The 25,448-nt window shown below is 40.4% G+C and overlaps 1 protein-coding gene across 1 annotated transcript in view; it reads right to left on the bottom strand.

Annotated features, from left to right (window-relative positions):
- The window catches only part of LOC121946689 (nuclear receptor coactivator 3-like), a 75,745-nt gene that overhangs the window by 26,905 nt on the left and 23,392 nt on the right, over positions 1 to 25,448 (bottom strand). Inside the window, exon 2 of the mRNA XM_042491374.1 lies at positions 2,552 to 2,640. The gene's annotated coding sequence lies outside the window, so the exon portion shown is untranslated. The remainder of the gene's footprint in view (positions 1 to 2,551; positions 2,641 to 25,448) is intronic.

The following is a 25,448-nucleotide window of genomic DNA, read 5'->3' as shown; positions in this document are numbered from 1 at the left end:
AAGCAATGCAACAAACAAGAACGTGTCAGAAAGAGTTACTGAGAGCAGACGACGAGTGCACGGGAAAACTGGCAAGAACAGACACAATCTAGATTTATCTTTAATCTGTGATGTACTTAGTCTGTACACAGGCGGGTTTATTTCTGTCTGAGCATCATCTTAGGTCCCCAGAGTGAATCCAGTCAAGCTTCATTCAGGGTCGAACCGAAACTCTTACGGCTTGTTTTGCACGAGAGACACTGTGTAACGCTTCAAGGTTACACAGAAAGTTTGTAAATATAATAAAAAGTTAAAAATTGGGAGTTGTTTGTGTAAAACAGTGGTTGGCTGTTCATTCACCATCTCTCAAACGCTGAGGTGGCAGAACTGTGGCGCTCAAACTTCCTGTGTGTTTGTTTGACAAGCGTCTCCATTCTTTCATTTTTAGCAGATAGGAAGGCAGAGGGAGGGAGGAAGGGGGAGGGGAGGTGACAGAGTGAGCAGGGCAGGCGGGTGTTTCTCAGGCCGGATGATGCAAAAAGCCCCGCTGTCGCCTCCCCTCTCCACCTACCTGCCTGCCAGCCGCTGTTTTATAATCTCTGTTGACAAAACAGAGGCACGCGACCCTCATCTGGCCATGTAAACTCACAACAGTGACGTTACAAGAGCTGCTCTGCCTGGAGGATTCGAGTCACGACAGTCCTCACCGCTTATGAAGAAGGATGTAGAAGAAAGTGGCTCCCAGCTCGACGTCTGATCTGATTCTGCTGATTTAAGTTGGTCTGACCCAGTAGGATAGATTTCGGGAATATTTTTCCCTTCTGTAAATTCCCATTTCAACATTTTCTTTTAATGATTTTGTCATTGGTCCTCAAGATTCAGAAGAGCTTTACTGTCTCTGAATGACTATGCACTTCACTGAAGAAGCAACTGCAATGTCAAAGAAAATAATAACAACATAAGAAAGAAGCACATAAATAATATAATATAACGGATGATCATCTACATAAGTAGTATTATTTAGTTAGTATTATTTGTTTATATTATGGTCATCAGAGACAAATTGTGATTTGTGATAATGGGCTTTATAAATAAAATTTAATTTAATTGAAACTGAATCAGTTTGAACTATTTCATCTTTATCGGGCATGATGGATGGTGGCGCTGCATTATTCCATTAACTGTTTGGTCTACAAAATGTCACAAAATTGCGAAACCGAGAGCCTAGAGTAGAGATAACATATTTTTAATGGCTTGTTACGAGAGCTGCCCCTTAAAAGTTGGAGATTTGAATCATCAGTCAGAGAAACTGACATCCATAGAAGTTACATCTCATTTTGAACCACAGTATCTGCAGTTTAATTCCATACTCGACATGTTATAAATCATTAAGTCATCCTTAGTTCGAGAAGATGAAATAAAATAGTGTTTTTGTTATCCTCACTGCCATCTTGACTACCTGACCAACCAGTAAGGATGATTCTATCGGGCGCAGCAACGCTGCATGTATCACTCAGAGTGGCTACAGTAAGTTGTGGTGGAGATCTGCGGTTTCCGAGCTCACTTTCATAGTTCAGTTCTGTGACTGAATATTTCTCACCAAAATGCTCACACTGTCCTTATGTTTCATGCACACCGGCTTGTACCTTAGATTTTTACTAAGATAAATTTGGGAAGCACAATGGCTTTTTATTTTTAAGTGCAATATCGCAATCTAAATTGTTTTTTAATTCAACCGATTATTCATCACAAAAATATCATTATTAGGCCATTCAACAATGTTAGCGCATATTTTCCTAAAACTCTGCAGCCTTAGATTTCATGCACTTGCAAATTTTAGAAGTGCACCAACTGCCAGCCACCAACATCATCTCTGTCAAACACAGACTTTTTACTTTCTTGCTTCAAATCTTTGTGGAAGAATCCAGGAGCCACCTGCCTCCTCCTCATCTTCATCGTCTCTATTTTTCCTCCTGTTCATACCCAGTATCTCCTCTGCCTCCTCCTCTCTCTCACCGACCTCACTCTGCACACAATCACCCCTGCTGTCTGTGCAACGGTCTGCAAAAGCGTGTGTGAGACTGCACGTGAACGAAAGAGAAAGTGTGGTTTGGTTAAGTCTGGGCACATTTATATATATGTTTGTGTGTATGTGTGTGTGTTGTTGTCAACTGCAGACGGAGGTAAAAGATTAATGCTCTCTTTCAGCCTCTGTGGCAGGTAGAGCACAAAGAATAATTTGATTTCTCCTCCTGTCTCCCTGCTGCCTTCCCACTCTTCATTTTCTCATCTGCCTGAAAATCAGCCGCTCAACCCTCTTTGTTTCCACCATCACCACCACCAATCTTTCCCAAAAACTCTTCCACCTTCCAAAAAACATCCAAACCTCAAACACAAAACACCTCCATAAAACATTTTGCTCCAGAGAACACGCACTGCTCTCCGTGTTTCAGTGTTCAGGTCAGGAGGATGTTGCAAGAATGTGGCAACAACAAGAAACTGTCTCTGGCAAACCGCTCAACCTAAACCCAGCAGGCCGTTACCATGCCAACCATATGGGATGTTAGCCCACCTTGTGACGGCGCCCGAGATGATGGACGATCAGATCCCCCCTCCCCTCTCTCTGGGGGGTGTGGTCCTATGTGGGCTGGTCAATGGAGTCTGGAGAAGAAAAGAAAAAAGTTTATGCTCAACAGTGCATGTTCATCGTGGTGAAATTAATGAATAACAAAGCAGCATTATTAATCAGCGGCCTGACGACACATGCACAGGAAGAGCTGCATTAACAGCTTAATGAGCAGGAGGAACTGTGAGGCAGCCGTGCCTTTCACTATGTGCTTTTGTCTTCATTACGGGTGAACGCGTACGGAGAAAACACACTGTGGCTCCTGTGCATTTGCATTAAAGAAATATTTCACTGCTGGAAAGATGGCCTTTTCATAAAACTGGGCTGTTTATGCAGCAGAAAGACAGAAATACTTTTGAAATTTGTCCTAAGTGACAGGGGTGGGCGATATGCCTCTAAAATTATAGTCACAATATTTCAGGGTTTATTTGTGATAATGATAGTCTGGCTGATTTGACAAAATACTGAAAAATACATCATTTATTTCAAGAACATAAAATTGCAACAAAAAAGTACTATAGTTTTAAATGTCAGCATAAAGTTTGCTTTTAAATCTTCAGTGTGGAGATTTTGCCTTCAGCCATGCTTGTTGTTGCCATGCGAATAACAGTATGACATAATTACATCAACAAGTCAAAATATTAGCATTATCATGACAGAAATATTTGTTAATCATACTAAAACCATATATTGCATCTATATACCAGAATTACCACAAATGATATGATATGGCACACCCCTACTACATGACTAGAGAAAACCAAAAAACAACGCTTTTGCATAAAAGGTAGAAAACCACAACTACCAGATTGCACTGCGCTGCACCAGACCGATAAATGCTCCAGCTGGTGGGTAACACGATGCAAACTTTAACATGTGACACAATGGAGGCAGGCAAAAAATGATCTCATATAACAATAAAAACAATAAGCTAAAACCAACATGTTCTCATCCCAAGTCATCACATATCGCCACTTTTTAAGTGTACTTTCACATCTACATATTGTACTCTAGGTATGATGTGTTTTAGCTCAATTTGTGTCATCCAACAGAGTTTCACCATGGGGGGAGGAGGGATGTCTCAGCACTGGTTTGATGGAGAGAAGTTTACCATAGTTCATCTACACATACTACCCGCATCGTTTTGATACAAAGCTGGTTGAAAATCAACAAGCTTTTTGCTATGTGCTTTTGTCTTCATTACGGATGCACTCATACGCAGAAAACACACCGTGGCTCCTGTGCATTTGCTTTAACACAAACTGCTCCCACAGCCAGACCACACACACACACACACACAAAAAGGGATGTTGAGACACAAGTTTTACAGGAAGCCAAACCGTCAAAACCTGAAACTGACGACATGCAATTCAGCTCAAACTATAAAAGGTAAAAGTAAGTGCCTTTCCACTAAATGTGCACTCCCGATCCACGCAACTGGATTTAAAGCCTTTATTGGCAAATATCTCTCATGCTTTGTGGACTCTGAGCAAGATTACGAAAACAGACTATTAGGCTAAATCACCGCTCTAATCCCAAAAGCACATAATAGGCTAATTTGTGTCCATTTAGATCCTGATAAGAAACAATGTGTGTGTGTGTGTGTGTGTGTGTGTGTGTGTGTGTGTGTGTGTGTGTGTGTGTTGACCACACCGAGTTGTTGTAGTAGCTCAAGTGTTCTGTCTGAACAATCATAAGAGTGTATCCCGTTGGGGTAAAGAGTGCGTAACCATGGAGAACGTTGGGCGTTTCCATGACACCCTGTCATCAGTGAAGCACGCCGCCAGGATGTCTCATGTTCATCTGTCACTGTGCCTCAACGTGTGTATGTGTGTGTAAATGCTTGCATTGGCTACATTATGAGGACCAAAACATGTCTTTTACCAGCAGAGTGAGGACATTTTGGGAAAGTGAGGACATTTAGGTCGGTCCTTACTTCCTTAAAGTCAAGTCACTTCTATTTATATAGCACATCTAAAAACAACAGGAGTAGATCCAAAGTGCTTTCCAGTCGGTTAAAATCTGCCTCAATACAGGTTTACACAATGAAAGAAGTAAAAGGTGCATAAAAGACAGCAACACAGACTGCAATACAATAAAACAAACAGAAAAAAAATAGTTAATGCATAAGAAAGGTGAAGAAGGCTAATAAAAGCATGCAGGATTCAGAGTAAGAAAATTAAAATTTAAAAAGGTAAGAGGATGTTAAAGGGTGAGCCTCAGGCTGAACTAAAAGCAAAAAAAACATGTTTCTTTAATTTTGATTTAAAGGCCTGTTTGAGGGTAAAGACTTGGTTTTAAAGTTTAGGTTACAATTAGGTTTAGGCTCAGTTAAGAGCAAGGGCTGGTTGAAGGGATAGTTAAGCAACCCCAGTTTGGAGAAATGGGCTATCTGGGGCCAGATTTGGTCCATGGGCCATAAGTTGAGTATCACTAGGCTGGGGAATGCATTATGTCAATGAGGGTCCTCACAAATATACAATTACAAGAATGTGTGTGTGTTAGAGAGAAAATATAGTTTCATTTTGTCACCAGGATGTGTGACAGCGTCATGTGAGAGCGCACGCTTACAAGCAAATATCTGGACACGCCTACATGAGCATGTGTGTGTGTTTGTGTGGCTGACCTCATGCCCAGCGTGCCAATGTTGTGTATGTTTACGTGTGTGTGTCTGTGTGTGTGTGTGTGTGTGTGTGTGTGTGTGTTAGGGCGCCATTCACCGTCAGCGACCTGACCGCTGGCTGCACCCATGATTGGGAGCAGATGGGAGCTGTCGGTGTGTGTGTATGTGTGTGTGTGTGTGTGTGTGTGTGTGTGTGTGTGTGTGTGAAGAGGAAGGAGGAGGAGGGGTGGGTGCTCTAGTTTAGGTGATGTATGGACTCTCACACACCAACAAAGACCCTCCTTCAACCGATGTGTTTCCTATTAATTGAAAGGGGAGAAAAATAGAGCCGGAGAACGGCTGCTTAAGAAGGAAGAATTTATAGCTCCGCTGTGACAAAGAGTAACGGACTCCATTTTTTTGGTGCAAAAGTTGAACAAAAAAAGTATTTCTCCTCTCCATGCACGAGTTGGAACAAGAGAGCCTTCAGTGTGATCATTAACACTCTTTGTGCTCACTTTGACACAGACATGAAAACCGGAGTGAATAAAAACGGTAGTTAACGGCATGTGGCGTTGCTCATACCGCCGTAAAGCCTTGAATATAAAAGCAGTGTGAATGAGCTCAAGATGCAGAGGTTGAGTCTACGGAGAAATGTGAAGCACGCAGTCGTGGCAAAGGCCTTTTCACAGTCCGCTCTCTAACTCTCAACACACGTTTGTTGTGCTCTTCAATTACTCGACACCAGAGAGCGAAACAACCTTTTATTGTGTGTGTTTGTGTGTGTGCTCGATGCACTTGAGCAACACAATAAATATCTTACACCGCAGCGTCCTCCTCTTGTTAAAGCAGCACACTTTAAAGGATGCAATAAAGATGCAGCCAGAGTTCACATTTTACTGTGTATGCTCGTACAGAAGCCATTAACTTCATGAACTCGATCCGCTCAGTATATCATCAACAGTGGAGAGGAGCTGATATCAGAGATCTCATCGCAGTGACAATTCTGCATCTCAAAGCCGTTTCAAAGCTGATTTAACTCTGTGGTCAGTTTGTTGTTGTGACTTCTGAGAGATTTCTTCCTCTTTCCATGTTACCATAATGCAGAACTCACTGCTGATGAATCAATGTTTACTGGGCCTCAAAGGTGGGAGTAAGTAACGCCCAAATCTAAGGTAAGTCCCAAGTTACTTCAGTGAGATTCAAGCAAGTGGAGTTCCTGCTATAAGTCATGCATGACAAGTCAAGTCATATGAAATTCTGACCATCAGCCAGTAAGACAATAACTTAGCTAAAAAGACAAATTCCTTCACTTTTCAATGTTGGTTGTGTAGTCGCCTGCTCACCGGATGTAGACTGTGGATTTAAGCCTGTCATTATGCTGCTGATTGCATTCTCCCTTCATTCTGCTATCTGAGTGCTACCATTTCCAAATCGCCTTCAGTACAGGAAACAACAACAATATCCTCCAAGCTTACAACCTACACACTGAAAATGGCTAGTTTTGATGAAAATTTGTATGGTGCAGTAAGGTATGCCTGCTTTCTTCTTTCTGTGAATTATCATAAAGATCTACAACAAATAAAACAACTTGAGAACGCACTTTGGAAAAGCCATACCTTTTCAATATATGGAAAAATGACATTATTTAATTAAAAGAAGTCAAGTCTTTTAAAGTAAATTGTAAATGGACTGTACTTGTATAGCGCTTTCTAGTCTTATTGACCACTCAAAGCACTTCTGTCATCTGTCTGAAGTCCTCAAGTTGAGTCTTTTACCAATGTTAGTCAAAGTCAAGTCTGAAATTTTTGACTCGAGTCATGTGACTCAAGCTGACAAAGAGGTCCACCTCTGCTGTGTCTCTAAGTTGCTTTATAATACTCTCTTAAAATTGTGTTTTGTTAGATCTCTATTAAAGCTGATATTTGGGGGGCGCCCGGTGGCTGGGTGGATAGAGCGGCGCCCCATATATAGAGGCTGCGTCCTCGCTGCAGCGGCCGCAGGTTCGATTCTGGCCTCGGCCCTTTGCTGCACTTTCCTTTCAAGGCATAAAAGCCCAAAAATAATAATCTTAAAAATTTTAAATAAAAAAGCAGATAATTGGTCATCTTAATTTTATTTAAATGTAATCAACTGAAAACTGTTCCAAGTTATTAAGTGTTGAATCTTCATGACATTTGATGCATGTCCAAAACAGGAAAAACTGCTTTTCACATTGAGTGAGAGGGACTTAAGGAAATATTTGCTCAAAAATACACAAACTACTGGGTCCATGAACTGAATAAACTAGAGTTAAAGAAAAAGCTATTGCCTTGTTGTTTCTGTCACTTAATCTGAATGCACCCGAACCAGAAAAAAGAAAGGACGCTTTCTAAGTTTGTGTGTTAGTGATGAGTGTGAAGGTGCACACAGCCGAGAAACAACCCTGATAAGATAAAGATGGTAAAATCGCACACACACGTCCTCATCTGTCACCTTCAGCTGAACCCGGAAGAAAACTGAGAGCCACGTGCAAAAACTGGGTGAGAGAGCGACAGCATTATTTCTTTTGGAGACAAAGTTCATTTGAATTTTCATCCGTATGAGATTAATCAATCAGTTTGTGACGTTTGTCAGGATCCACTCAGGTATTTGACAAACTGATACGACAACTTGATACCTGCGGCGACACAACATCATCCTGTTAGAATGAGGATAGGTGAACATTCAGACCCCAAAAAACAGCCCTGCATTAAAAATGCATTAAAATGACAAATGCATGGACTTAGTGTCAATTTGGAAATATAAATCTATGAGTTTGAAAATGTATCCGATGCAAAAACAAATGCAACACTTTAAACACACCTTTTAAAAAAAGCATTTCATGTTGAGACAAAAGATTCTCCACCTTTAAGAAACGTCTTCAGGTGACAGAAGAATCGGAAAATAACATTCAGGAACATCCACTAGTTGTTTCTTTGTGAGCTTTAATCTTTTCTTTCTTCTTCTTGCTGGTTCTGTTTTTTTATAACAGGATTTTTCTCTCCATGTGTCCGTCTTCTGTAATGAATGTGAATAAGGGAAATTGTGAGCGCCGGCCAGCATACACAACGGCACAGTGAGCAACGCATAAAAGTACATTGTGTGTCAGTGTGTGTACTCCGGGTAACTCCGCTTTAGTTTTGCTCTCGCTCAGACTCCTCCAACAAATACAGCACTCACACTGGAGCAAAATAGGAGCCAAGCCACATCTTGGCACCTCGCCTCCCCTTAAACAAATCAGACCACAGAGGCTAATAAAAAACTCCACGTCCAAAGCTCGCCTCCTCAGACGAGGGGGTACCGAAGAGGGGAGCCATTCTCAGCTACCCCGCTCGGTCTAAAACGAACAAGACAGAGCGCTGCTTTTCAGCTCAGACAAAAAGTGCCAGTCTCTCCACTGTCTCCATCATCCCGACCCCCTTTTCTTTGCTGTTAAATAGCGCTCTGATGTTACATTGTTCTTAACTAGCCTCCCTTTTAAAAAAACACTCATTGAAAACAAATTGCTTCTTAGTTCAGTGACAAAGTGAGCGTGAACTTTCCATCTTTAGACCAATTACTGCTATCATAGCACACAGCCTGCTGCTTCAAACTTCACACTTCAGAGCAGAGGGATAAGAGGGGGAGGAGGATGAAGAAAAGCAGTGGGAAAGCGTCTGGCTCAGGGCAGAAATAGGCCAGGCAGGTCTAAAAACTAAAACTCATCCAGCCGCCCAGGGTGTGTCTGCTGTAGGCTGCCATCAAACATGCATCTACATATTCAAAAAAGGAAACAGGCGTTTGCATGAGTCATCCTTTCCAAGAAGGTAGAGGAAACTCGCAGCACAAACGCATCACGCTTCAGTGTAAAAAGTACACAACAATGAATCTGCAGTCACATGAGCAGCTAACTAAACTCCCGGAGAGGACGAACCGTAAAAAGAAATAAAGAAAAAATTATTGTATTAGGGTTTTTTGTAATAATAGCTCAAGGCCACTTTAAAATGACTTTACTGTGCAACATCTGTTTTGAGTACGGGCTGACACTCAATGTAATAAAACAGGCAATTTTCTTCTCTTAGAATTCACGGAGTATCAAATACTGTAAGACCACGTTTGAAGATCAAAAAATGAGGGGATCACTGCACACACGCACCGCTGCTCTTCAACAGCGCTTTATTTCTGTTTATATTCTTATTCCTCCTGATGAACTTAGTCTACTATTGAAACTCGTGCAGCCTGACTGTGGTTATCTGTGGTCGTGTGAGCCTGAAAAGCTCATTTATCCGTTATTTGGTCCTGTATGTGGCAAATATACAGACAGCATAGATAAGTATATAGAGCCAAGTTACAATTTAGACATGCACACTGTGGCAGCTTATTAATTACATTTTTTCAAAGCAGAAGACTTGTATTTGTCAGACTATCGTTCCATTACTTTGGTCCAGACTAAATATTTGAACAACTTGAAATTTTTTTGGTTGAAATGTATAACAACTATTGGATGGATTGCTATTAAATTTTGTTCACATGTTCATGTCCCCTTCAGGTGTAATATTTATCACTTTGGTGATCCTTTAACTTTCCATGAAGTGCCATCATCAGGTGAAAATACTGTGCAATACTTTTTGGTACATACTTTCACATAAATGTGTCCATGATACTTTTTTTCCAGCACCATCAACACCTGGCAACAGTATGAAAGATGTGCCCATATCTATACAATCCAATCGCCAGAATAAATGCTGGCATTGCACTTTTCTGCAAACAACAGTAAATTAACACTAATTACATCAAAACTTTACATTTCTTTACATTTGAAAAACTGGAGTTATCATGTGTTTTACCTTAGGCACAAAAACCACTCGCTAGAAACACAGCGATTTCTTGCTTAAACACAATTGGTTTTGTTATTTGTTGGTCTCAAAAAGTGGTCTGCAGCTTGGCAGCTGTCACACCATCCTTCCAACTCGTGATGACAAAGTCAGCTTATATACGTGCAATCAGAATACGTCACTTTAGAAACATCAATATAAAACATGCAAATGTGACGTATCAGCAGTTTGCGGAGGCATAAAGTGCCAACATTTTCTTTTGGCAACTGGGCTGAGCTGTTGCTACAGCATAGTATACTGTGTTATTGTTTTATAACATCCTTTAGTTCAAATTAAAGAGTCTATGCAAAATAAGTCACTGCAGTTGTTGCTTAATACATAACAAGTTTTGTCTGATGTGATGCATAACGGAAAAAATTCTAAAGTTTACTTAAAAGTATTTTGTTATTAATATCTTTGTTATTGAGTTTCAATGCTGACTAAATGGAAAATATCAGTTTACTATCATTCAGCAGGTTTCTGTTAAGATCACATATTGGGGAAATAACTGCAGGTAACAGAGGCAACATTATTTCATTCCCAGTTCCCACACTGGTGAGAAGTGACCCAAATAATAGCAAAATTGACTCAAAACTTTTAAAATAGAATATGAAAATTGAAAAACAGTCTCTCTTTATTTCTTTTGATTTGTGATCACAGCGTTAGTAGTATAATTCTTTCTGAGTTGTCCTGAAATAGAAATAAAGGACTTGCAGGAGGGAACACCACCTTCGCTTCACATTGTCAGCTTCATTTTGTCCATTACTGTGTTGTATCGAGGAAAAAATTACACTGATTAGTGACAAATTAAAGGAAAAATCAACTTAAAAACAGGGTTCCCAACTATTTTCATGACCAAAATTTCAAAATATTTCCAGGACTTTTCTTTTTTATTTGTTTACCATCACATGCACTTTACCATCACATTTTCTCCCAGTATTCCTTTTTTTTTTTTAACTTTACTGTTTTAACTTAATCAGCAGCCTTATGTCTATTTAACCAACTTCATCATTGTAAGAGTTGGACAAATACAGTGCAAAATATTAAAGGATGCATGTTTATTTGACCAATTTAAAAAGTTTTATTGCATTTTGTTCCTGAGTCCATTCTTCTCCGGGGATCAGGATAATCCTCATTTTTGGATTAAAGGTAACCAAATACTACTAAAAAGTCCTAAGTATCAACACAACAGATCGAGATCAAAACCAGGAATGGATTACATGGTCAAATCAGATTTCAGATACCTTTTTACAAAATGCAATCTAATCCAATAGCCATAATTTTATCATATCACTGAACCACTGGGTCCAAAAAATAACTGTAACAGTTATTTTTATCACAACAAAATTCCATGACTTTTCTGAACTTTTAATGAATTACAAGCATTCATTGATTTTTCCAGTCCTGGAAAATGTGATTTAAAATTGAATGACTTTTCAAGTTTTTCCATGACTGTAGGAACCCTGTAAAAACCATCCAGAAGCCACCAGAAAAGCTTCAGTGTTGGAACCATTCAATGACCCTGGTAAACCCTGTACGGAAGCATCTGTATGTTACACCTTTCCGTTTGTTAAGTCACGTTTTCCCTTTAATTCGTCACCAGTCAGCAACATTATATACGTAGAAAGACTTTGCTTATTTTTCTTTGTCAAAACTTGCAAAACAAGAATTTAACAGTGTTTACTGTGACACTGTGTTTGTGTGTACGGTAAATTAGCGTTTCGACAGTCAAGTTTTTCTCCACAGTAAATGAGGGCTGACAGAGGTCATTAAAAAGCTTCACTGAACTGTAATCTCACATTGCAGTCAAACTCTGACAAGCATAAAGACTGCATGTTGTCAACAAGAGCTCCTGAGACTTCATCTGAACCTGTCCACGTGCATCTGAGGGAGCGAACGCTTCCTTGTGTGTTAAGTGATGACAGTAGTGTTGCAGAGCAAACAAACGGCCTTGATAAGATAAGGACAGTAATCCACACATGTCCTCATTTGTCTCCTGCAGCTGAACCAGGAAGAAAACAGCAACACGTGGACGCATTTTGTGAGTCAAGGTGTGTAGAAATCTCAGGGTCAGGACGCGTACAGAGAAGTGCAACACGTATCAAACTCACAGTCTAAACACGCTGCATAGTCAAGCGAAGAACTGGGTTAAATAAAACGCCTCATTGGAAGCCATCAATTATGCAGGAGCTGTACATTATCATAACATAGGGGAACATTTCTGTGAGTTAATTAACAATGAACCGAGAGGCAAGGCTGTCATATCTGAGAGCGATGAATGACTGGAGCTTTGGTAAATACTTAAAACATTCTTGTCATCACAAAGAGTAAATTACCTAGTTACAGGCCTCATGGGGTCGAGAAAGAAATGCAATGAGACGGCAGGAAAACAGTTGTCACCTGCTTTTAGTTACCGCTGGAGAAATGAAAACGAGGGAAAAGCACAAAGAGGCTGAGGAGCTGGGTTGTTTTGTGGATTGTTCATGCCTAATTAGTGTCAACAGATCAATCAAGGACACGCCCCTCCATCTTTAACCCCGCCTCTCATGGTCATTCTGCTACCATGGCAACAAAAAGCCAAACACAATGATCCACACTGATAACAACTTGAACTAACTGCAGAGGACTTTTAATTTGAAACAGAGGAAGGAAAGTTTGAGTAAAACAGATATGGTTGTATTTTCTCATTTCTGGGACACATAAAGATATAAAACTGTAATTAGGTGGTATAGAGTCTATATAATTATTAAAACACAATTTTCACTGTATTTTTACGCTGACAACCGCCACTCTTTAATCTGGGTCAGGTGGAAGCTAGATAGCAGCACCGCCCATTCGCCAATTACTGTTAGAAACACCGCCCTTCCTCGGGATGTCAACAGGGTTAAAGGCAGAGAATATATCTGCACCTCAAGGGTCTGGTGGCAGCTATCCTATCAAAAATGTATAGATTTTGATTGACTTTGATGTTTGACTGTGCAAAATGATTTCCGTAGAGTTTGTGTTCAAATTCATCTGCTGAAGTCAGAGGTCTTTTTCAAAGATTTCTAATTTTCCCAATAAGGCAGAAGCCCTAGACACACTTTTATTAGATTTTATTATTTGTATACATCTTAAAAAACATGTCTGAAGAAAACCTTTTTTTAATTGCTACTTAACAAAATACATTATTTGCATTTATTTGTTTTTGAATGTTTTTACATATTTATGTGAGCACTTTCAACTGCTTTTTATTCATGAAAGGTGCAAATATCAATAAAAATATCTTATTTAATTTATCGTTCACATTTGCAGAGTAGTAAGTGATTGCCTTTGTTTGCATGAGCATGTCAGCTTTTACAAAGTGTAAACAACATTAGTGGTTGGTTTTTTTGCTGCACTGCATTATGGCCTGCGAGGCTGCTGATGAAGAGATAGGCATCTCTGCTACAATTAAATACTTCCTGTATGACTGAGACAGAAGACAAATGTTGGGACTCTAAAAGTCATTGTTTTTTTCATGCCGTGAGACCCAAAAAAACAGCTGTTTAACATTTCAATATATGAATAAAGGCTGTCCTGAATGTCTTTTTGGACATTTGAAAATTTCTATTGAAATTTTGAAATAAAGCTTTGAATGTATGTAACCATAATTTATTGTGTCATCTCCATGAAAAGGAAAATCCTTGAAGGAAAATCTTGATTACAGTAATTCATCGGATAAAATTAGACTTTTTTAAAATTATTTAAATCAGCTTTCTTACATATATAAATGTTAATTTATGGTGCTGTTAGATTCTTGCTATAACGCCTTGTTAATGCAGGTGTGTTTTTTGACTGCTCACTTTCACTGCTTTTCACATTTTTGCCATTTTAGGATTCTCTGAGCTTGTTTAGACCTGGTAACATGTGTTTGGGTGATCCGAAAACAAGTGGACAGCCAAGACACATCGCTGTTCACACCTGTGGCTATTATGCGGCTCCAGCTCAACACTTGTGTCCAGATTTTCTACCTGCCCCGCTTATGCTTGCTCGTCACCTGAGTGGTTTTGTCAGTACAGCTGGAGATCTTGTTGTCTGCAGATTTCAACACGACTCCTTCCACAGGACAAAACAATGGATGGTCATGTAAAACTTGATCCAACTCAACATAAAATGGGAGACTTATAGAAGTTAAGCTCGTTGTCACCAAAACAACACCACATCCTGCACTGATACTGTAGTCCTTGTGGGGGATGCATCTGAACGCATTAGTGTTTACAATACAAAAGACGTGTGGTCAAATGTGTCCCAGACCACCTCCGAAAGTGGTTTGATTGAATCACAATACGTCTTGGTGGTCGTTTACACATGTATTTAGTCTTGTCCACTTGTGATCTCCTAAGACGCATGTTAAAACCAAGTGTAGACAGAGTGAAGTCATAGAAAAAAACACAAATTCAATGCAACACTGTGAGTAACTGATATACAAATGGTGGTTTTGCATGTGAAGTATTCCCTTAAGTCTTTGAAACCTGGAGTGACATCACCTATCTTATGCTGCTTTCAGATGCCTTTCACAAGTATTTGAACCTTTGAAACCTGAGCGAATTGGTTTGATTTCTTTCAAAACTTTGGTAAAAAAGGCAATGAGGAACTTGTTAAGAAATGTTCCACAAATTCAAAAGACATGAGTACTTTTAGAAAATTATTTCTGGGGAAAAAAAGAGAAAAGCAAGGAAAAACTATATGTATTGTTATCACAATTTCATATTTAAAATGTCAGATTTATTGTAATTTTTAAAGCACTTTTTCCAGATCATTCTGTTGTTTTTTTGTTTGTTTGTTTTTAAACCAATTTTCTTGTAATTAGTTAAAAAAGACAATTTTGGGTCGTTTCTTCTTTCATTACTCATTACTTTTTTCCCATGTTTTTGACAGACATCAAGCTAGTTTTCTCAAGTTTAAAAAGGTTAAGTTGATTTCTCTTTTACTTTTTTGTGAAAGATCTGAGTACTTCTTCCACCACTGTATGAAACAAATAGTGACAACCAGGAATAAACCTGTGACAAAAGTCAAATGTGAACGGTCAAACATGTTCACAATAATGCATGAAATGCAGGGTTTGTTGGTGACTGTGGTTTAAGATTGAAAGGTTAAATGAAATTTGGTGGAGTTTAAAAAGATTTTTTTTCTTTTTAAATGATGAGGGCGGACTAAGTTTGGAAGAACAGCATGTCAGTGTAAAGGTGTCCCCCCCCCAAAAAAATAATTGGATGCAGATAAAACTCGAGCTCCTCACTGCTCGAGCTGCCAGGAGAACGAGCACTTCTTTTGCCGACGCGCGTGTGTGATGATGAGTGAGTGTGTCTGAGTGAATAAGCTGCGAGACTTTCTTCAGTGGGAATGGGACATAATTGGCTCACAATGACCCATCAGTGTGGTCTTAGCGAGAGAACACCATCTTCTCCTCCACCTCTACTTCCCTGCTCGCCTCCTTCCTCACGCTCTCGTTCTCCGCGGTGACAGTGAGGGAGCAGACTCACCACATAAACACCCCCCTTTCTCCCCCCTCCTCCCTCTATTTATTTGCTCAGAGTCCAAAAACTGCACAGCACAGGGAAAAAATGATGGGGGGTGGTGGAAGAAGAGAGAAGAAGAGGGGAGGAGGGAGGGAGGTGGATACACAAACACACACTGCAGATTCAGCTGCACACACGTGGATGGGACACGCACGCATGCACACACAAACACACACACATACACACACACACACACACACTCCTGGTGGAGCATCTAAATCACATTAGCTGCCTGCCTGACATCCATCACTCCCACAGACAAAAGCACATGCCGGAGAGGAAGGGAAACTGCATGGCAACATGCATAACCACCCACAAACAAACACGGTCACAGAGCAGCCGACACACCTTGAAACCAGACGACAGCGTGCAGCAGAAAGCAGTCCCTCCTCACACACAATATTCCCCAATCAGAAATCAACTTGCATTCACTTGCACGCACATCACTGTCAGCGCACATCAACCGTACGTTCTGGGATCGCCTCATTCGCCTCTGTGCTCCGCTGCTGCTTCTGTGCACTCGCCAAACTTGCATTAACATCACAGAAAATCAACAATTCCATGATAACACAATGGGGGGAGAAAAACACACCATGGTTGCTTTAAATATTTAAAGCGGAAGGAGCTAAGCAGGAGCAGAGCGACATCTTGAGAAATCTTTTTCTTTTCTGTCCGTATCAATCTTCTTTCCCATTAGAGGGGGATGGGGCCCTTATCTAACTCTGTGTGTGTGTGTGTATGTGTGTGTGTGTGTGTGTTTGTGTGGACCCAAATGTTTGTTGGGGGCGCCTCTTATCTTGAGGATGGTGCTGGGTGCATGTCAGTGGGGTGCTCCTTACCTAATGAGTTACATGGTGAGTGAGTGTGTGTGTGTGTGTGTGTGTGTGTGTGTGTGTGTTATCTAATGGGCTTTCTTGAGTGACGTAATTGGTTGGCAAAATGTTGAAGGAGAGGAAGACTGAGAGAAGAGAAGTGGAGGTTTTGGGGAGGAAGGAGCGGTTTGATGTGTGCTCTATACGTTATGAGACCATATGGTGCCCAGTGTGCAGCGGCACAGCCCTCATCCACTCTATCGAGCCAGTCTCTCAGCTCCCACTGTTCTCCCTCCCTCTCTGTCTTGTTAACTCAATAACATCCACAGCCTCCTCTCTTAACTCACTGTTTTTGATTTTTACCGGCGGAGAAAGCAAAGAAAGAAAAAAATATCTCAGCCTTCTTTCTCCTCCTGCTTCCTCTCAGCGCGGACGACCGGCTCTGGCTCTCGTCTCCTCCACACCTTTCCCCCGTTAGATGCTGCACACTCATCGTAGAGCTTAATCCAAACCAAAAAGGATTATTTCAATCGCATTAAAATCTGAAAACTGACGGCCCTCTTATGTGCCATCTCGTTGATGACAGGCATTGCGGCTGTGTTTACACGTGCATGTGTGCAGCACAAGACGAGGAAGACACTAAAATAACTTCCACATCCTTACTGGATTCAAGGAAGACCCCCGATACTGATCCGAGTCGTTTAATATTTAGAATCTGCTGATACAGAGTGCAAACCAATACTTTAATTTACTTGAAATGTATCAGACAGAAATTAAATCCGTAGACGACTAAATACGACCTTATTTTTACAAGCACCTTGATCCAAATCTTGAAAGTCACTGGTTGAAAAATATGAGGTTTTAAGTTTAACTTACCAATATGATCTGGATAAAAGTTTAACTGAGAGAATTTCAAGTGCTGGGATTGACATGACCCGAGACACTAAAGAGAAGACAATGTCTCACTTTGCTGGAGTCGTTGGGAACACTCAGTCCACTCGTCACTGTGCAGAAAGAGTGCAGCTTCTTTCTGCACCAAACTGCTGAGAATTACTCTTGCATAGCGAGATCTCACTTTGTCCCAGAGCTGGAGAAAGGTCTGGCTAACCGTAAAATAAGGGCATGGTCACACGTGAGCAAATGCAGACAAGTGACCAGACAAGTGACCACTGCCTGCCGAGACGATATTAGTGCAGAATGTGGGCAGTTCCGCATTTGACGCGCACATAACACTAGCTTGTGTTATTGGCACATTTTCAATTATCTTTCATTTCGTGCCTGTCTCCTGACTAACCGCCAACCAGGCAGCGTCTATCATGTGGGGCAGTTTGTAATTTTCATGGCAAATATCATCTGGTTAAAACACGTCTCCTCCACACATACGTCTTTGCTGTTGGTTGAGGCTGCGACTTCACTGGTATGAGTTCACCAAAGTTGAACTCCAACCAATGCAAAGATGCAAATTTGCTTTGCCATTGGAATCGAATGTTTAATTTGCGTCTTTGCTCGCAGCGAAAGACAGTAAAGTGGAGGTGGGCCTTATTCTCTGAGAAGAACACTGGTTTGTTTGTATTTCTTTAAACCCATCACATTTATCCTGTGCAATGCTAAGCCCCAGATGCAGCAACAGAGCTCTTACAATAAAGTATCCGGAGGAAGATAGGTCTGGCTATGCATGACTATAGAATTTTGAGAACAGGGAAATAAGCTGCCAGCGACAGGCTTCATACCCACAGCCTGAAGCTATTCGGGGAAGGCTATGTAGCAAATCAGGGCTGGATTCTCAGGTGATCTCGTCTGCCCCCGTCTCACCTGCCTTACAAGTTTGGGAATTTAAGCAGACATAGAGGAGGAGAGTGAAGTTTTAAATACAGAAACCTCTAACAATTAAAATGATTGTTCTCAGGGAGCTTAAAGACTTAATTTTTAAGTAATTTTAATTTCACAGTTTCTTTTGTTTTTAACACGTGTTCATGTAAGGCAGTTGTTTTTGTATTTAAGTTCTGAAAAAAAAAGAAAATAATCAAATGCTGAGGTATGATAGTTACATTGAATAATTCTTAATCTAATTTACAGAACAATTAGTATGCTGTGTTACATACTGTTATCTTGATATAAAATAACATATACCTTAATAAAAGGATTTTGGCCACCATTCCCACCCCTAAAACACAGTATATCATTTTCAACCAAAGTAAACATATATAAGCAGGTTTTACTTGTTTTTCTTTCTTTTTAAAAGGATATCTGTTACTTATTCAGTTTCTCTTTGAAACTCTCTGTGGACTAACTGTGGCGCCACTTTATTGTATTACGCAGGAAAAGAAACTGGCGTGTCCATTCACGTGTCAACACTGACTGTAACCTATCCCACTTCAAGACAAAAGCCCAAAATTAGTTGGTGTCAGTGGGCTCTTTGTCTCGTACACTGTAAAATCTGACAAGCTGATATTACCAAAAAAAAATCTAGGAAACTGATAGCCTGAGGAAATGTAAATATACATAATTATTAATATTAACACATCGACAATACAACAATATCTAACTATTACTTAAAATTCAGGTATATTTACTTAATTTTGTGAAGTCGTTGCAACTAAAAAACGAAAAGTTTAATTAAATCAATCTTTCGAAGTTATAGCAACTTTAGTAAACCAAGTTTACTGTGCTTTATATCTGTATTCTGCTTGATGCAAACTCGTCATTAATATTTGTATTTTTTTAAACATGTCAAGAATACCGAACTCACAAAATCTCCCGACTTCATCACTGGCAAAATCCTCTTTGTCATGATCAAGTTAAGTCTGATGAACTTGGTTTACAGAAGTTGCACTTATACACCTTTTCCACCAAAATAAGCATTTGCATGCTGTTTTTTTAAAACAATGGCAAACCCTCTAAATATGAGTGATTGTCTGTATTCCAACTGAACTCACTCAACCTTGGTGCAGACTAATTTGGATCGGAGTTTTAGCGCTGCTTTGGAGGAGAGGGAGGGTAATTAGTGATGGCGCATTATTGCATTTTACCGGTTAAGGAGCTGAAACTACCGCGTTCACACAGGTGTTGTATTCCCATCAATGCTGATCGGAGCTGAAGGCGATAAATTCTCGTGTCTACTGCAGAGTCATTTGACCAGGATGTAAATGCCGATCGAGAATGAGGCTTAAGAAAGAACAAGGTCATTCAACTTTTCATTTTTAAGCTGCAACAACACATAAAACATAAATTAGATAGATTTACTTTCCTTTTTTCTGTTTTGAAGATTATTTGAAGTAAGAATAAGTCAACTTATTAGATTTTACATTGTAGAAAATGGGCTTATTAGAGTTCAGTAAAGAATACATGAGATTTTTATCACTTTAGCCGATACAGATCCATTAAAACAAGTGATACAGATACTGAGGACCAGCTTGATACATCTCCGCCTGATTGTCTACTTGTGTACAACAGCAGCAATTACAGCAGACAGTCCTCCACCTCACTGTGTAGTTAAGAAATTGCTAATGGCTGAATGCAGCTGCAAGCCTGTGTGTCTACGTGCATGCAAGCGGCATCAAAGCAGCAAGCAAGAAGGGTTGCTCTTTTAGTTGGCTCATGAAATCATTTAATATCGGCCCACTCCGCGCGCACACACACACACATAAACACACTCCCCCCCAGCCGTTTGATGTGTAATGAGAGAAACCATTAGCAGTAAAAATGGGCTCTCCCCGCCCTGCCGCTCAGCAGATCTTACTCTGAGCCACAGTTACATGTCTATTTATACATTCACTCCTCTTTAGATTTTCTTCCTCTCTAACGGGGAGCAGTTTGTGCAGCACACAGTCAAGAAGGCTGCATTCCTCCTGCCCTTCCTCTCCCTGTGTCGTCTTCTTCTGCTGCTCCTCTCCCTCTGTCTCTCCTCCCATCCCCCCTCTCTCTGGCTGTCTCCTCCCTCTCCATACCCTTCCCCCAGCTTTTTCCTGCTCTGTGCCTCCCCTCCCTGCCTCCCTCCGTCTCATCAGGCTATATGCAGCAAGGCACAAATTCATCGGGGGGGAGCGAGGCAGCGAAGGAGAGCTGGAGATCTAGAGAGGGGGGTTTGAAAACCAAGGAATGGACTGAAAGAGAGCAAAACAAGAGCGAATAACGGGAACGAAGGGGCAAAAGAAACGGAGAGAAAGTGAGGGTAAAGAAGGAGGGAGGGGTGGTGGGAGAGCAGTGAGGAGGAGGAGGAGGGAGAAGCTCGCTCTCGTACAGTGATGGGCGTTCCTCTCCCTGTTCCTGCGAGGTCAAAAGTTTACCGTGGTTTTAATTTCACCTTTCCGCAGCCAATCAGAGCGCGTCTCCAGCTGCTGGGGGAACTTTGACCCACTCTGAGAATTTGACTGTAAAAATCTGAAGCTCGCCTCTGCTTCTCCACCAACTCTCTTGTTTTTCCTCTTTCTCCTCTTTTTTTTTTTTAATTCCCACCTTTTCTACACAGACGTCCCTCCTGCATGTTTATTTGTCCTTCATCGCAGAGGACAAAAAAACAAAACATAGCTGTTGATCTACGAGGTAAAAGGAGAAGGGGGATGAAAAAAAAAGACATTTTTTTGTGTATTTCAGTACTTTTCCTTTGCCTTTCTGTGCAACCTAGATGGCGTGTGGGTCGAAACCACAACATCAACAGCCTCTGCTTGAGGATGAACAATGGATGACACACACTGACACACGAGTCCATGTTAACGCCACTTGATCAAAACAACATAAATACTCGCAGACCAAGCAGGAGACATGCCCCGCAGTGTGCAGTTGTATGAGCACCCCTGTGTGTTTGTGTGTGTGTGCGTGTGTCTGTGTGTGAGTGTGTAGGCATGTGAGCATGGAGAGATTGTAAGTGTGTGTCTATGAAGGGGGAGGAGGCTGCAGTTAGATCATAGCATCAGAGAGGGGAGGGGCAGGTCTGCAAATAGAGCGAGCAGAGCCGGCATGGCTGGCGACGGTAAGGAGAATGGCTTCAAGCCTCTTGTAAGGAGACGAGGCCGGGTGTATGTGTGTGTGTGTCTGTATGTGTGTATATGCGTGTTTCAATAGCCTCTTCATCACTGTCTGTGTGTGTATGTGCGTGTTTGATTAATTAACAGCCACGGTCACTGAAGAAGCTCCCTGTTGTTCTATTCTCCCCACATCAACTGCACAATTGCCCCCACCCTCCTCATCCTCCTCCTCCTCCTCCTCTATCCACCTGACTGCGATAATAAGGCAAACACACACACAAGAACACACACCCTCATGAGAGCAGCAGGCTGTGAATATCACAAGATAAAGTGTGGACCAGAGCAGACTCCGAGACGTGTCGAGATGTACATCCACCTTCCACCTGTAGCTGACTTTCTCTTCTCTTTCTCTTCAGACACTACATGTCCGTCAATAAAATATATTAAATGTCAGTTACAATCAGCTGCACTTAAAACGACAAGTCTGGTCATATTTTATTTTTGTCGTTCTGTCAATAAACAAACAAAAACCAACAACAAATGTATCATGTATTGTCTGATATAATATCTTATTCTTCTGTGCCATAGAGCTCTGTTTTTGCGCTGCAAAAAAATACACAAATGAGGCGATTGTTGCACTGAGTGACATGTTCCTTCATTACCATGAACACCATGGGCACTTCAGTTTATTTTCAGTCAATCCCACACACACCGTCCTGCTGCTGTAAACACACAGTAGAGCACCGAAGATGCAGCTGGAAATAGTCCCCTACAGATGCACTATGAAGCAGCCCAGAGAAAGTGAGCTCCACACACGTGAGCCATTTCTAAAGATTTAGGTCTTCGATACAAAAGAATGGACTAACTGTTGCTTGACAGGGGCAAACATATTGTTGGTTTTGTTTTCTATATGTTTATTACATTTATAAACGATGAATACGCAAGAAGTCTTTCAGGATTCAATGTTAAAGGGACAGTTCACCCCAAAAATCAAAAATGCATATTTTTCCACTTTCCTCTTGGTGCTGTTTATCTGTTTAAATTGCTTTGTTGTGAATTGCCGAGTGTTGCACATATCGGCTGTGGAGATGTCCGCCTTCTCTCCAGAATAATGGAAATAGATGGCACTCAGTTTGTGGTGCTTAAAGCAGCAAAAAAATACATCTGAAAAACTCAACAGCAGTGTCTCTTTCCAGAAATCATGACCCGGTTACTCAAGATAATCCACAGATGTGTGAGCAGTTTCATGTAGGAACTATTTTCTTTTTAGCAAACTACAGCCAACAACTGAATCACCACACAGAGGGAGGCATCTTCTGAAATAACTAACATTACAGCTCAGTCAAGGAGGACTCCATCAATGTTTACATCTTGTGCTGTTGTGAGCACGACCCTCCAGTCTTTAATATGCACACTTTCTTTTGCACAGTGATACGGTTGGTGTGTGTAGTTCAATGGAAAGACAATAGTTACCCAATGAAACTGCTCACAACAAGGTCTGTGGATTATCTTGAGTAGCCGGGTCATGATTTCTGGAAAGAGACACTGCTGTTGAGTTTTTCAAATGTATTTTTTTTCCGCTTTGAGCACCACAAGCTAAGTGCCATTCACTTCCGATATAAGAGAGAAAGCAGACAGTTGATATCGCCAACACTCGAAACTCACACCAAAACAATCTATACTGATAAATATTACAACAGGTAAGAGTTAAAATGTGTATTTTGGAGTGAACCGTTTCTTTAATATTATTTAGCGGACACCCTCTCCATGATCATAAAAGCTGGTATAATTAGAGCTTCCTAACTTTTCTTCCTCAGCCTTGGTGGAAAGAGTCAAAGAAAGATGTGAAGAAGTCATAAGAAGTTACAGAAAGACAACCAAAGGACTAGAAGAACTACATATCCAAGCGTTATCTTTCACAGTATCATTTGGTAAAAAAAAATCTAAAAAAAAACCCCAAAAACTGCACTACAAAGTAGGGCTGCATGCAGTGCTGAAATTGCTGTTTTAAGAAGTAAGAGCAAAAATTCAAATGAGAGTTGGATATGATGTCTTTAAATTGCTTTCATCCAACCAAACAAGACCAAACATGTCCAAAACCTAAAGATATTTATTTTCAACAAACCAGCAAATTCTCACATTGGAGAAGCTGTAAACAGACAACATTTGTCATTTTTCACTCATTAAATGACTTATGAAAACTGCTGTTCGACTGTTGTTGGATTAATTACATAATTCTTTCATTAATGCTAAAACGGAAGATCCCCATTTTCTTTGTAAAGGATGTTATTCTTTACCCAAAGAAGATTGTATCTAAAGTAAAAAGAAAAAATCAGCATTTTTCTTACTGTCTTATCACGGTCATCTACAGAAGATACTTCTGGGATAATTAATGAAGTACAGAAAGGGCAAATTCTGGAACAAATTTTGGCTTTCTGGTATTTTGTTGTATTTTTGTTGTTGTCACGATATCTACAGGATGTCCAACAGAACTCAAACCTTTCAAACTATCCAATGATGCAAACTTTGCCAAAAAGTGCTTGGATAAAAATCCAGCTACCAACAGCCAACCAACAAGTAGAGAATCGCCTCTTCGCTGAGATTTATCTTTTCACAACCACGAGTCATTAAAACACCTTCAGTGTCTAAACAGATCACCTTACAGCTCCCTCATTCTCTCCAAGTGGTGCTTCATCCATCTTTCTCTCAATGCCTCATTCTGTCTTTTTCCTCGTCTCAGTTCTCCGGCTGAACAGAGAAGTCTTTAGTTTTGTGGCAGTGTCAAATTCAAGTAGGTTTGAGTGATAGTGAAGGTGTGAAGACCCGTTTGTTATCTATCTTCCTTCCTTTCCAAACTTCCAAAGTTTGTTTCAAAGCTGAGTTATAAAACTAATTTGCTTAAGTTATTGTTTTTCAATTTTATTTATTACCTTTAGAGAAAAAGAGATACATTCAGGCACTGTCCACATGTACAAATTTTTTTTTAAAAAAACATTTTTTTTTCTCCTTTGTTTCCCGAAAAAAGAAAAGAAAAATCCCATCCCCACAGTCACTGTTAAAGCTCTGCCCAACAGAAAATGTAAAATCACCACTGAAGTGCTTTCAAAACCATGCCAAACCATCAGGTGGCCATACAACCCAAACACTAAAACAATGATGTTCAATCACACAAAGAAGAGGGAGTTTTTGGCCAGTCAGAGGCCTCGAAAAAAAGCTGTTACCAGACGGCCACCTGGAGCACTGACCTCCGTCATGCACTCTGATGCCTCTGCTCCTCAATATAGGTAGTGTATATCTACATGTAAACATGTAAAAAAAAAAAAGTCCTTTCATTGCATGAAAGAAGATAATGGCGCAAACTCTGACAATAAGAGCCCAAAATATTTTTTTTTCATCTGCCTACACGTCAACACTGAAAACAAAAAAGCCAATATAAATAGAAAAAACTGTGTATTAAAATAATCATTATTAGGCTTGGTTGGTGTCTCAGTGTTCAGTTTACCAGGCTATTTCAAAAACCTAATGGTATGACTTCCAGTACCATCAATAATACGGATGGTCTTCTTTCTATTAAATTCATATGGAGATGTTTTATCAAGGATGCATTGTATGTAATGCACATCAATCCGCATCAGAGGTCAGTCACTACTGGTGGAGCACGCAGCTTAACTGACAAACATGGCCACTGCGAGAGGTGGGGATAACGTTACAGAACTAGTAAAAAGCCAGCCTGCAACAGCAGAGAGAGGGGGAAAAACAGATATTTTTTTACATCTACAGCCTACTGCAGAAGAAGGTAGAAGAAGGTAGACGGTAGATTTATTGGTTATATTTTAAACAAAAAAATGTGAATGTGAGATTTTTGCAATCTTTAAGTTTGGTGTACATCAAGTTTGATGTATGCAGACTGCTCAATGACATTGCCTACTAAAATGCAGGCTAAGACCTATGCCCTTCAATGTCAACATGCAAGAACAAAACAGCGTCGGCATGCGTCATCCGTCTACGCCGCTATAGCCATAAGAGGAAAATAAAAAACAAACAAATTGAG

The sequence above is a fragment of the Plectropomus leopardus genome, chromosome 8, assembly GCF_008729295.1.
Source record: "Plectropomus leopardus isolate mb chromosome 8, YSFRI_Pleo_2.0, whole genome shotgun sequence".
Classification (NCBI taxonomy): Eukaryota; Metazoa; Chordata; class Actinopteri; order Perciformes; family Serranidae; genus Plectropomus; species Plectropomus leopardus.
Note: the sequence above shows the minus strand (reverse complement) of the source record. Positions and strands in the feature narration are given on the sequence as shown.